Source organism: Haliaeetus albicilla, chromosome 25 (genome assembly GCF_947461875.1).
Source record: "Haliaeetus albicilla chromosome 25, bHalAlb1.1, whole genome shotgun sequence".
In the NCBI taxonomy this organism is placed as follows: domain Eukaryota; kingdom Metazoa; phylum Chordata; class Aves; order Accipitriformes; family Accipitridae; genus Haliaeetus; species Haliaeetus albicilla.
The window spans coordinates 13377847-13390013 of record NC_091507.1 but is presented as its reverse complement, the minus strand read 5'-3'; positions in this window follow the sequence as shown (position 1 = coordinate 13390013).

Genomic DNA, 12167 nt, shown 5'->3' with positions numbered 1-12167 from the left:
CCACACGGAAGGTGGCAGCCCTGAAAGCTGTTGCTGGTCTTCACCTTCCCCGGGCAGCCTAGTCACAGGCACAACAGGTTTTGGGATCTGTGCTTGCCCAGAGAAGGAACAGCTCACGGTGCGCATCCTCGGCAGAGCCTGTTCCCGAAAAGGCAAACGTCCGGCTCCTTGTCCCACACGGAAGGTGGCAGCCCTGAAAGCTGTTGCTGGTCTTCACCTTCCCCGGGCAGCCTGTTCACAGGCACAACCGCACTGGGAATCTCTGCTTTCCCAAAGACGCAATCTCTCACGGTGCGCATCCTCGGCAGAGCCTGTTCCCGAAAAGGCAAACGTCCGGCTCCTTGTCCCACACGGAAGGTGGCAGCCCTGAAAGCTCTTGCTGGTCTTCACCTTCCCCGGGCAGCCTAGTCACAGGCACAACAGGTTTTGGGATCTGTGCTTGCCCAGAGAAGGAACAGCTCACGGTGCGCATCCTCGGCAGAGCCTGTTCCCGAAGAGGCAAACGTCATGCTCCTTGTCCCACACGGAAGGTGGCAGCCCTGAAAGCTGTTGCTGGTCTTCACCTTCCCCGTGCAGCCTAGTCACAGGCACAACCGCACTGGGAATCTCTGCTTTCCCAAAGATGCAATCTCTCACGGTGCGCATCCTCGGCAGAGCCTGTTCCCGAAAAGGCAAACGTCATGCTCCTTGTCCCACACGGAAGGTGGCAGCCCTGAAAGCTGTTGCTGGTCTTCACCTTCCCCGGGCAGCCTACTCACAGGCACAACCGCACTGGGACTCTCTGCTTTCCCAAAGACGCAATCTCTCACGGTGCGCATCCTCGGCAGAGCCTGTTCCCGAAAAGGCAAACGTCCGGCTCCTTGTCCCACACGGAAGGTGGCAGCCCTGAAAGCTGTTGCTGGTCTTCACCTTCCCCGGGCAGCCTAGTCACAGGCACAACAGGTTTTGGGATCTGTGCTTGCCCAGAGAAGGAACATCTCACGGTGCGCATCCTCGGCAGAGCCTGTTCCGGAAAAGGCAAACGTCCGGCTCCTTGTCCCACATGGAAGGTGGCAGCCCTGAAAGCTGTTGCTGGTCTTCACCTTCCCCGGGCAGCCTACTCACAGGCACAACAGGTATTCGGATCTGTGCTTGCCCAGAGAAGGAACAGCTCACGGTGCGCATCCTCGGAAGAGCCTGTTCCCGAAAAGGCAAACGTCCGGCTCCTTGTCCCACACGGAAGGTGGCAGCCCTGAAAGCTGTTGCTGGTCTTCACCTTCCCCGGGCAGCCTAGTCACAGGCACAACAGGTTTTGGGATCTGTGCTTGCCCAGAGAAGGAACAGCTCACGGTGCGCATCCTCGGCAGAGCCTGTTCCCGAAAAGGCAAACGTCCGGCTCCTTGTCCCACACGGAAGGTGGCAGCCCTGAAAGCTGTTGCTGGTCTTCACCTTCCCCGGGCAGCCTGTTCACAGGCACAACCGCACTGGGAATCTCTGCTTTCCCAAAGACGCAATCTCTCACGGTGCGCATCCTCGGCAGAGCCTGTTCCCGAAAAGGCAAACGTCCGGCTCCTTGTCCCACACGGAAGGTGGCAGCCCTGAAAGCTGTTGCTGGTCTTCACCTTCCCCGGGCAGCCTAGTCACAGGCACAACAGGTTTTGGGATCTGTGCTTGCCCAGAGAAGGAACAGCTCACGGTGCGCATCCTCGGCAGAGCCTGTTCCCGAAGAGGCAAACGTCATGCTCCTTGTCCCACACGGAAGGTGGCAGCCCTGAAAGCTGTTGCTGGTCTTCACCTTCCCCGTGCAGCCTAGTCACAGGCACAACCGCACTGGGAATCTCTGCTTTCCCAAAGATGCAATCTCTCACGGTGCGCATCCTCGGCAGAGCCTGTTCCCGAAAAGGCAAACGTCCGGCTCCTTGTCCCACACGGAAGGTGGCAGCCCTGAAAGCTGTTGCTGGTCTTCACCTTCCCCGGGCAGCCTACTCACAGGCACAACCGCACTGGGACTCTCTGCTTTCCCAAAGACGCAATCTCTCACGGTGCGCATCCTCGGCAGAGCCTGTTCCCGAAAAGGCAAACGTCCGGCTCCTTGTCCCACACGGAAGGTGGCAGCCCTGAAAGCTCTTGCTGGTCTTCACCTTCCCCGGGCAGCCTACTCACAGGCACAACAGGTTATCGGATCTGTGCTTGCCCAGAGAAGGAACATCTCACGGTGCGCATCCTCGGCAGAGCCTGTTCCCGAAAAGGCAAACGTCCGGCTCCTTGTCCCACATGGAAGGTGGCAGCCCTGAAAGCTGTTGCTGGTCTTCACCTTCCCCGGGCAGCCTACTCACAGGCACAACAGGTATTCGGATCTGTGCTTGCCCAGAGAAGGAACAGCTCACGGTGCGCATCCTCGGAAGAGCCTGTTCCCGAAAAGGCAAACGTCCGGCTCCTTGTCCCACACGGAAGGTGGCAGCCCTGAAAGCTGTTGCTGGTCTTCACCTTCCCCGGGCAGCCTACTCACAGGCACAACAGGTTTTGGGATCTGTGCTTGCCCAGAGAAGGAACAGCTCACGGTGCGCATCCTCGGCAGAGCCTGTTCCCGAAAAGGCAAACGTCCGGCTCCTTGTCCCACACGGAAGGTGGCAGCCCTGAAAGCTGTTGCTGGTCTTCACCTTCCCCGGGCAGCCTGTTCACAGGCACAACCGCACTGGGAATCTCTGCTTTCCCAAAGACGCAATCTCTCACGGTGCGCATCCTCGGCAGAGCCTGTTCCCGAAAAGGCAAACGTCCGGCTCCTTGTCCCACACGGAAGGTGGCAGCCCTGAAAGCTGTTGCTGGTCTTCACCTTCCCCGGGCAGCCTACTCACAGGCACAACCGCACTGGGAATCTCTGCTTTCCCAAAGACGCAATCTCTCACGGTGCGCATCCTCGGCAGAGCCTGTTCCCGAAAAGGCAAACGTCCGGCTCCTTGTCCCACACGGAAGGTGGCAGCCCTGAAAGCTGTTGCTGGTCTTCACCTTCCTCGGGCAGCCTGTTCACAGGCACAACCGCACTGGGAATCTCTGCTTTCCCAAAGACGCAATCTCTCACGGTGCGCATCCTCGGCAGAGCCTGTTCCCGAAAAGGCAAACGTCCGGCTCCTTGTCCCACACGGAAGGTGGCAGCCCTGAAAGCTGTTGCTGGTCTTCACCTTCCCCGGGCAGCCTACTCACAGGCACAACAGGTTTTCGGATCTGTGCTTGCCCAGAGAAGGAACAGCTCACGGTGCGCATCCTCGGCAGAGCCTGTTCCCGAAAAGGCAAACGTCATGCTCCTTGTCCCACACGGAAGGTGGCAGCCCTGAAAGCTCTTGCTGGTCTTCACCTTCCCCGGGCAACCTAGTCACAGGCACAACAGCTTTTGGGATCTGTGCTTGCCCAGAGAAGGAACAGCTCACGGTGCGCATCCTCGGCAGAGCCTGTTCCCGAAAAGGCAAACGTCCGGCTCCTTGTCCCACACGGAAGGTGGCAGCCCTGAAAGCTGTTGCTGGTCTTCACCTTCCCCGGGCAGCCTACTCACAGGCACAACAGGTTATCGGATCTGTGCTTGCCCAGAGAAGGAACATCTCACGGTGCGCATCCTCGGCAGAGCCTGTTCCCGAAAAGGCAAACGTCCGGCTCCTTGTCCCACATGGAAGGTGGCAGCCCTGAAAGCTGTTGCTGGTCTTCACCTTCCCCGGGCAGCCTACTCACAGGCACAACAGGTATTCGGATCTGTGCTTGCCCAGAGAAGGAACAGCTCACGGTGCGCATCCTCGGAAGAGCCTGTTCCCGAAAAGGCAAACGTCCGGCTCCTTGTCCCACACGGAAGGTGGCAGCCCTGAAAGCTGTTGCTGGTCTTCACCTTCCCCGGGCAGCCTACTCACAGGCACAACAGGTTTTGGGATCTGTGCTTGCCCAGAGAAGGAACAGCTCACGGTGCGCATCCTCGGCAGAGCCTGTTCCCGAAAAGGCAAACGTCCGGCTCCTTGTCCCACACGGAAGGTGGCAGCCCTGAAAGCTGTTGCTGGTCTTCACCTTCCCCGGGCAGCCTGTTCACAGGCACAACCGCACTGGGAATCTCTGCTTTCCCAAAGACGCAATCTCTCACGGTGCGCATCCTCGGCAGAGCCTGTTCCCGAAAAGGCAAACGTCCGGCTCCTTGTCCCACACGGAAGGTGGCAGCCCTGAAAGCTGTTGCTGGTCTTCACCTTCCCCGGGCAGCCTACTCACAGGCACAACCGCACTGGGAATCTCTGCTTTCCCAAAGACGCAATCTCTCACGGTGCGCATCCTCGGCAGAGCCTGTTCCCGAAAAGGCAAACGTCCGGCTCCTTGTCCCACACGGAAGGTGGCAGCCCTGAAAGCTGTTGCTGGTCTTCACCTTCCTCGGGCAGCCTGTTCACAGGCACAACCGCACTGGGAATCTCTGCTTTCCCAAAGACGCAATCTCTCACGGTGCGCATCCTCGGCAGAGCCTGTTCCCGAAAAGGCAAACGTCCGGCTCCTTGTCCCACACGGAAGGTGGCAGCCCTGAAAGCTGTTGCTGGTCTTCACCTTCCCCGGGCAGCCTACTCACAGGCACAACAGGTTTTCGGATCTGTGCTTGCCCAGAGAAGGAACAGCTCACGGTGCGCATCCTCGGCAGAGCCTGTTCCCGAAAAGGCAAACGTCATGCTCCTTGTCCCACACGGAAGGTGGCAGCCCTGAAAGCTCTTGCTGGTCTTCACCTTCCCCGGGCAACCTAGTCACAGGCACAACAGCTTTTGGGATCTGTGCTTGCCCAGAGAAGGAACAGCTCACGGTGCGCATCCTCGGCAGAGCCTGTTCCCGAAAAGGCAAACGTCCGGCTCCTTGTCCCACACGGAAGGTGGCAGCCCTGAAAGCTGTTGCTGGTCTTCACCTTCCCCGGGCAGCCTACTCACAGGCACAACCGCACTGGGAATCTCTGCTTTCCCAAAGACGCAATCTCTCACGGTGCGCATCCTCGGCAGAGCCTGTTCCCGAAAAGGCAAACGTCCGGCTCCTTGTCCCACACGGAAGGTGGCAGCCCTGAAAGCTGTTGCTGGTCTTCACCTTCCCCGGGCAGCCTACTCACAGGCACAACAGCTTTTGGGATCTGTGCTTGCCCAGAGAAGGAACAGCTCACGGTGCGCATCCTCGGCAGAGCCTGTTCCCGAAGAGGCAAACGTCATGCTCCTTGTCCCACACGGAAGGTGGCAGCCCTGAAAGCTGTTGCTGGTCTTCACCTTCCCCGGGCAGCCTAGTCACAGGCACAACCGCACTGGAAATCTCTGCTTTCCCAAAGACGCAATCTCTCACGGTGCGCATCCTCGGCAGAGCCTGTTCCCGAAAAGGCAAACGTCCGGCTCCTTGTCCCACACGGAAGGTGGCAGCCCTGAAAGCTGTTGCTGGTCTTCACCTTCCCCGTGCAGCCTAGTCACAGGCACAACCGCACTGGGACTCTCTGCTTTCCCAAAGACGCAATCTCTCACGGTGCGCATCCTCGGCAGAGCCTGTTCCCGAAAAGGCAAACGTCATGCTCCTTGTCCCACACGGAAGGTGGCAGCCCTGAAAGCTGTTGCTGGTCTTCACCTTCCCCGGGCAGCCTGTTCACAGGCACAACCGCACTGGGAATCTCTGCTTTCCCAAAGACGCAATCTCTCACGGTGCGCATCCTCGGCAGAGCCTGTTCCCGAAAAGGCAAACGTCCGGCTCCTTGTCCCACACGGAAGGTGGCAGCCCTGAAAGCTGTTGCTGGTCTTCACCTTCCCCGGGCAGTCTACTCACAGGCACAACAGGTTTTGGGATCTGTGCTTGCCCAGAGAAGGAACAGCTCACGGTGCGCATCCTCGGCAGAGCCTGTTCCGGAAAAGGCAAACGTCCGGCTCCTTGTCCCACACGGAAGGTGGCAGCCCTGAAAGCTGTTGCTGGTCTTCACCTTCCTCGGGCAGCCTGTTCACAGGCACAACCGCACTGGGAATCTCTGCTTTCCCAAAGACGCAATCTCTCACGGTGCGCATCCTCGGCAGAGCCTGTTCCCGAAAAGGCAAACGTCCGGCTCCTTGTCCCACACGGAAGGTGGCAGCCCTGAAAGCTCTTGCTGGTCTTCACCTTCCCCGGGCAGCCTGTTCACAGGCACAACCGCACTGGGAATCTCTGCTTTCCCAAAGACGCAATCTCTCACGGTGCGCATCCTCGGCAGAGCCTGTTCCCGAAAAGGCAAACGTCCGGCTCCTTGTCCCACACGGAAGGTGGCAGCCCTGAAAGCTCTTGCTGGTCTTCACCTTCCCCGGGCAGCCTAGTCACAGGCACAACAGGTTTTGGGATCTGTGCTTGCCCAGAGAAGGAACAGCTCACGGTGCGCATCCTCGGCAGAGCCTGTTCCCGAAGAGGCAAACGTCATGCTCCTTGTCCCACACGGAAGGTGGCAGCCCTGAAAGCTGTTGCTGGTCTTCACCTTCCCCGTGCAGCCTAGTCACAGGCACAACCGCACTGGGAATCTCTGCTTTCCCAAAGATGCAATCTCTCACGGTGCGCATCCTCGGCAGAGCCTGTTCCCGAAAAGGCAAACGTCCGGCTCCTTGTCCCACACGGAAGGTGGCAGCCCTGAAAGCTGTTGCTGGTCTTCACCTTCCCCGGGCAGCCTAGTCACAGGCACAACCGCACTGGGACTCTCTGCTTTCCCAAAGACGCAATCTCTCACGGTGCGCATCCTCGGCAGAGCCTGTTCCCGAAAAGGCAAACGTCCGGCTCCTTGTCCCACACGGAAGGTGGCAGCCCTGAAAGCTGTTGCTGGTCTTCCCCTTCCCCGGGCAGCCTACTCACAGGCACAACAGGTTATCGGATCTGTGCTTGCCCAGAGAAGGAACAGCTCACGGTGCGCATCCTCGGCAGAGCCTGTTCCCGAAAAGGCAAACGTCCGGCTCCTTGTCCCACACGGAAGGTGGCAGCCCTGAAAGCTGTTGCTGGTCTTCACCTTCCCCGGGCAGCCTACTCACAGGCACAACAGGTATTCGGATCTGTGCTTGCCCAGAGAAGGAACAGCTCACGGTGCGCATCCTCGGAAGAGCCTGTTCCCGAAAAGGCAAACGTCCGGCTCCTTGTCCCACACGGAAGGTGGCAGCCCTGAAAGCTGTTGCTGGTCTTCACCTTCCCCGGGCAGCCTAGTCACAGGCACAACCGCACTGGAAATCTCTGCTTTCCCAAAGACGCAATCTCTCACGGTGCGCATCCTCGGCAGAGCCTGTTCCCGAAAAGGCAAACGTCCGGCTCCTTGTCCCACACGGAAGGTGGCAGCCCTGAAAGCTGTTGCTGGTCTTCACCTTCCCCGGGCAGCCTACTCACAGGCACAACAGGTTTTGGGATCTGTGCTTGCCCAGAGAAAGAACAGCTCACGGTGCGCATCCTCGGCAGAGCCTGTTCCCGAAGAGGCAAACGTCATGCTCCTTGTCCCACACGGAAGGTGGCAGCCCTGAAAGCTGTTGCTGGTCTTCACCTTCCCCGGGCAGCCTACTCACAGGCACAACCGCACTGGGACTCTCTGCTTTCCCAAAGACGCAATCTCTCACGGTGCGCATCCTCGGCAGAGCCTGTTCCCGAAAAGGCAAACGTCCGGCTCCTTGTCCCACACGGAAGGTGGCAGCCCTGAAAGCTGTTGCTGGTCTTCACCTTCCCCGTGCAGCCTAGTCACAGGCACAACCGCACTGGGAATCTCTGCTTTCCCAAAGACGCAATCTCTCACGGTGCGCATCCTCGGCAGAGCCTGTTCCCGAAAAGGCAAACGTCCGGCTCCTTGTCCCACACGGAAGGTGGCAGCCCTGAAAGCTCTTGCTGGTCTTCACCTTCCCCGGGCAGCCTACTCACAGGCACAACAGGTTTTCGGATCTGTGCTTGCCCAGAGAAGGAACAGCTCACGGTGCGCATCCTCGGCAGAGCCTGTTCCCGAAAAGGCAAACGTCATGCTCCTTGTCCCACACGGAAGGTGGCAGCCCTGAAAGCTCTTGCTGGTCTTCACCTTCCCCGGGCAACCTAGTCACAGGCACAACAGCTTTTGGGATCTGTGCTTGCCCAGAGAAGGAACAGCTCACGGTGCGCATCCTCGGCAGAGCCTGTTCCCGAAAAGGCAAACGTCCGGCTCCTTGTCCCACACGGAAGGTGGCAGCCCTGAAAGCTGTTGCTGGTCTTCACCTTCCCCGGGCAGCCTAGTCACAGGCACAACAGGTTTTGGGATCTGTGCTTGCCCAGAGAAGGAACAGCTCACGGTGCGCATCCTCGGCAGAGCCTGTTCCCGAAAAGGCAAACGTCCGGCTCCTTGTCCCACACGGAAGGTGGCAGCCCTGAAAGCTGTTGCTGGTCTTCACCTTCCCCGGGCAGCCTACTCACAGGCACAACCGCACTGGGAATCTCTGCTTTCCCAAAGACGCAATCTCTCACGGTGCGCATCCTCGGCAGAGCCTGTTCCCGAAAAGGCAAACGTCCGGCTCCTTGTCCCACACGGAAGGTGGCAGCCCTGAAAGCTGTTGCTGGTCTTCACCTTCCCCGGGCAGCCTAGTCACAGGCACAACGGGTTTTGGGATCTGTGCTTGCCCAGAGAAGGAACAGCTCACGGTGCGCATCCTCGGCAGAGCCTGTTCCCGAAAAGGCAAACGTCATGCTCCTTGTCCCACACGGAAGGTGGCAGCCCTGAAAGCTGTTGCTGGTCTTCACCTTCCCCGGGCAGCCTAGTCACAGGCACAACCGCACTGGGACTCTCTGCTTTCCCAAAGACGCAATCTCTCACGGTGCGCATCCTCGGCAGAGCCTGTTCCCGAAAAGGCAAACGTCCGGCTCCTTGTCCCACACGGAAGGTGGCAGCCCTGAAAGCTGTTGCTGGTCTTCACCTTCCCCGGGCAGCCTGTTCACAGGCACAACCGCACTGGGAATCTCTGCTTTCCCAAAGACGCAATCTCTCACGGTGCGCATCCTCGGCAGAGCCTGTTCCCGAAAAGGCAAACGTCCGGCTCCTTGTCCCACACGGAAGGTGGCAGCCCTGAAAGCTGTTGCTGGTCTTCACCTTCCCCGGGCAGCCTGTTCACAGGCACAACAGGTATTCGGATCTGTGCTTGCCCAGAGAAGGAACATCTCACGGTGCGCATCCTCGGCAGAGCCTGTTCCCGAAAAGGCAAACGTCCGGCTCCTTGTCCCACACGGAAGGTGGCAGCCCTGAAAGCTGTTGCTGGTCTTCACCTTCCCCGGGCAGCCTCTTCACAGGCACAACAGGTTTTCGGATCTGTGCTTGCCCAGAGAAGGAACATCTCACGGTGCGCATCCTCGGCAGAGCCTGTTCCCGAAAAGGCAAACGTCCGGCTCCTTGTCCCACACGGAAGGTGGCAGCCCTGAAAGCTGTTGCTGGTCTTCACCTTCCCCGTGCAGCCTAGTCACAGGCACAACAGGTATTCGGATCTGTGCTTGCCCAGAGAAGGAACAGCTCACGGTGCGCATCCTCGGCAGAGCCTGTTCCCGAAAAGGCAAACGTCCGGCTCCTTGTCCCACACGGAAGGTGGCAGCCCTGAAAGCTGTTGCTGGTCTTCACCTTCCCCGGGCAGCCTGTTCACAGGCACAACAGGTATTCGGATCTGTGCTTGCCCAGAGAAGGAACAGCTCACGGTGCGCATCCTCGGCAGAGCCTGTTCCCGAAAAGGCAAACGTCCGGCTCCTTGTCCCACACGGAAGGTGGCAGCCCTGAAAGCTGTTGCTGGTCTTCACCTTCCCCGGGCAGCCTACTCACAGGCACAACCGTACTGGGACTCTCTGCTTTCCCAAAGACGCAATCTCTCACGGTGCGCATCCTCGGCAGAGCCTGTTCCCGAAAAGGCAAACGTCCGGCTCCTTGTCCCACACGGAAGGTGGCAGCCCTGAAAGCTGTTGCTGGTCTTCACCTTCCCCGGGCAGCCTAGTCACAGCCACAACCGCACTGGGAATCTCTGCTTTCCCAAAGACGCAATCTCTCACGGTGCGCATCCTCGGCAGAGCCTGTTCCCGAAAGGCAAACGTCATGCTCCTTGTCCCACACGGAAGGTGGCAGCCCTGAAAGCTGTTGCTGGTCTTCACCTTCCCCGTGCAGCCTAGTCACAGGCACAACCGCACTAGGAATCTCTGCTTTCCCAAAGATGCAATCTCTCACGGTGCGCATCCTCGGCAGAGCCTGTTCCCGAAAAGGCAAACGTCCGGCTCCTTGTCCCACACGGAAGGTGGCAGCCCTGAAAGCTGTTGCTGGTCTTCACCTTCCCCGGGCAGCCTGTTCACAGGCACAACCGCACTGGGAATCTCTGCTTTCCCAAAGACGCAATCTCTCACGGTGCGCATCCTCGGCAGAGCCTGTTCCCGAAAAGGCAAACGTCCGGCTCCTTGTCCCACACGGAAGGTGGCAGCCCTGAAAGCTGTTGCTGGTCTTCACCTTCCCCGGGCAGCCTAGTCACAGGCACAAAGCGTTTTGGGATCTGTGCTTTCCCAAAGACGCAATCTCTCACGGTGCGCATCCTCGGCAGAGCCTGTTCCCGAAAAGGCAAACGTCCGGCTCCTTGTCTCACACGGAAGGTGGCAGCCCTGAAAGCTGTTGCTGGTCTTCACCTTCCCCGGGCAGCCTGTTCACAGGCACAACAGGTATTCGGATCTGTGCTTGCCCAGAGAAGGAACAGCTCACGGTGCGCATCCTCGGCAGAGCCTGTTCCCGAAAAGGCAAACGTCCGGCTCCTTGTCCCACACGGAAGGTGGCAGCCCTGAAAGCTGTTGCTGGTCTTCACCTTCGTCATGAGGCCTACTCACAGGCACAACAGGTTTTGGGATCTGTGCTTGCCCAGAGAAGGAACAGCTCACGGTGCGCATCCTCGGCAGAGCCTGTTCCCGAAAAGGCAAACGTCCGGCTCCTTGTCCCACACGGAAGGTGGCAGCCCTGAAAGCTGTTGCTGGTCTTCACCTTCCCCGGGCAGCCTGTTCACAGGCACAACAGGTATTCGGATCTGTGCTTGCCCAGAGAAGGAACAGCTCACGGTGCGCATCCTCGGCAGAGCCTGTTCCCGAAAAGGCAAACGTCCGGCTCCTTGTCCCACACGGAAGGTGGCAGCCCTGAAAGCTGTTGCTGGTCTTCACCTTCCCCGGGCAGCCTAGTCACAGGCACAACCGCACTGGGAATCTCTGCTTTCCCAAAGACGCAATCTCTCACGGTGCGCATCCTCGGCAGAGCCTGTTCCCGAAAAGGCAAACGTCCGGCTCCTTGTCCCACACGGAAGGTGGCAGCCCTGAAAGCTGTTGCTGGTCTTCACCTTCCCCGGGCAGCCTATTCATAGGCACAACAGGTATTCGGATCTGTGCTTGCCCAGAGAAGGAACAGCTCACGGTGCGCATCCTCGGCAGAGCCTGTTCCCGAAAAGGCAAACGTCATGCTCCTTGTCCCACACGGAAGGTGGCAGCCCTGAAAGCTGTTGCTGGTCTTCACCTTCCCCGGGCAGCCTACTCACAGGCACAAAGCGTTTTGGGATCTGTGCTTGCCCAGAGAAGGAACAGCTCACGGTGCGCATCCTCGGCAGAGCCTGTTCCCGAAAAGGCAAACATCCGGCTCCTTGTCCCACACGGAAGGTGGCAGCCCTGAAAGCTGTTGCTGGTCTTCACCTTCCCCGGGCAGCCTACTCACAGGCACAACCGCACTGGGAATCTCTGCTTTCCCAAAGACGCAATCTCTCACGGTGCGCATCCTCGGCAGAGCCTGTTCCCGAAAAGGCAAACGTCCGGCTCCTTGTCCCACACGGAAGGTGGCAGCCCTTAAAGCTGTTGCTGGTCTTCACCTTCCCCGGGCAGCCTAGTCACAGGCACAACGGGTTTTGGGATCTGTGCTTGCCCAGAGAAGGAACAGCTCACGGTGCGCATCCTCGGCAGAGCCTGTTCCCGAAAAGGCAAACGTCATGCTCCTTGTCCCACACGGAAGGTGGCAGCCCTGAAAGCTGTTGCTGGTCTTCACCTTCCCCGGGCAGCCTAGTCACAGGCACAACCGCACTGGGACTCTCTGCTTTCCCAAAGACGCAATCTCTCACGGTGCGCATCCTCGGCAGAGCCTGTTCCCGAAAAGGCAAACGTCCGGCTCCTTGTCCCACACGGAAGGTGGCAGCCCTGAAAGCTGTTGCTGGTCTTCACCTTCCCCGGGCAGC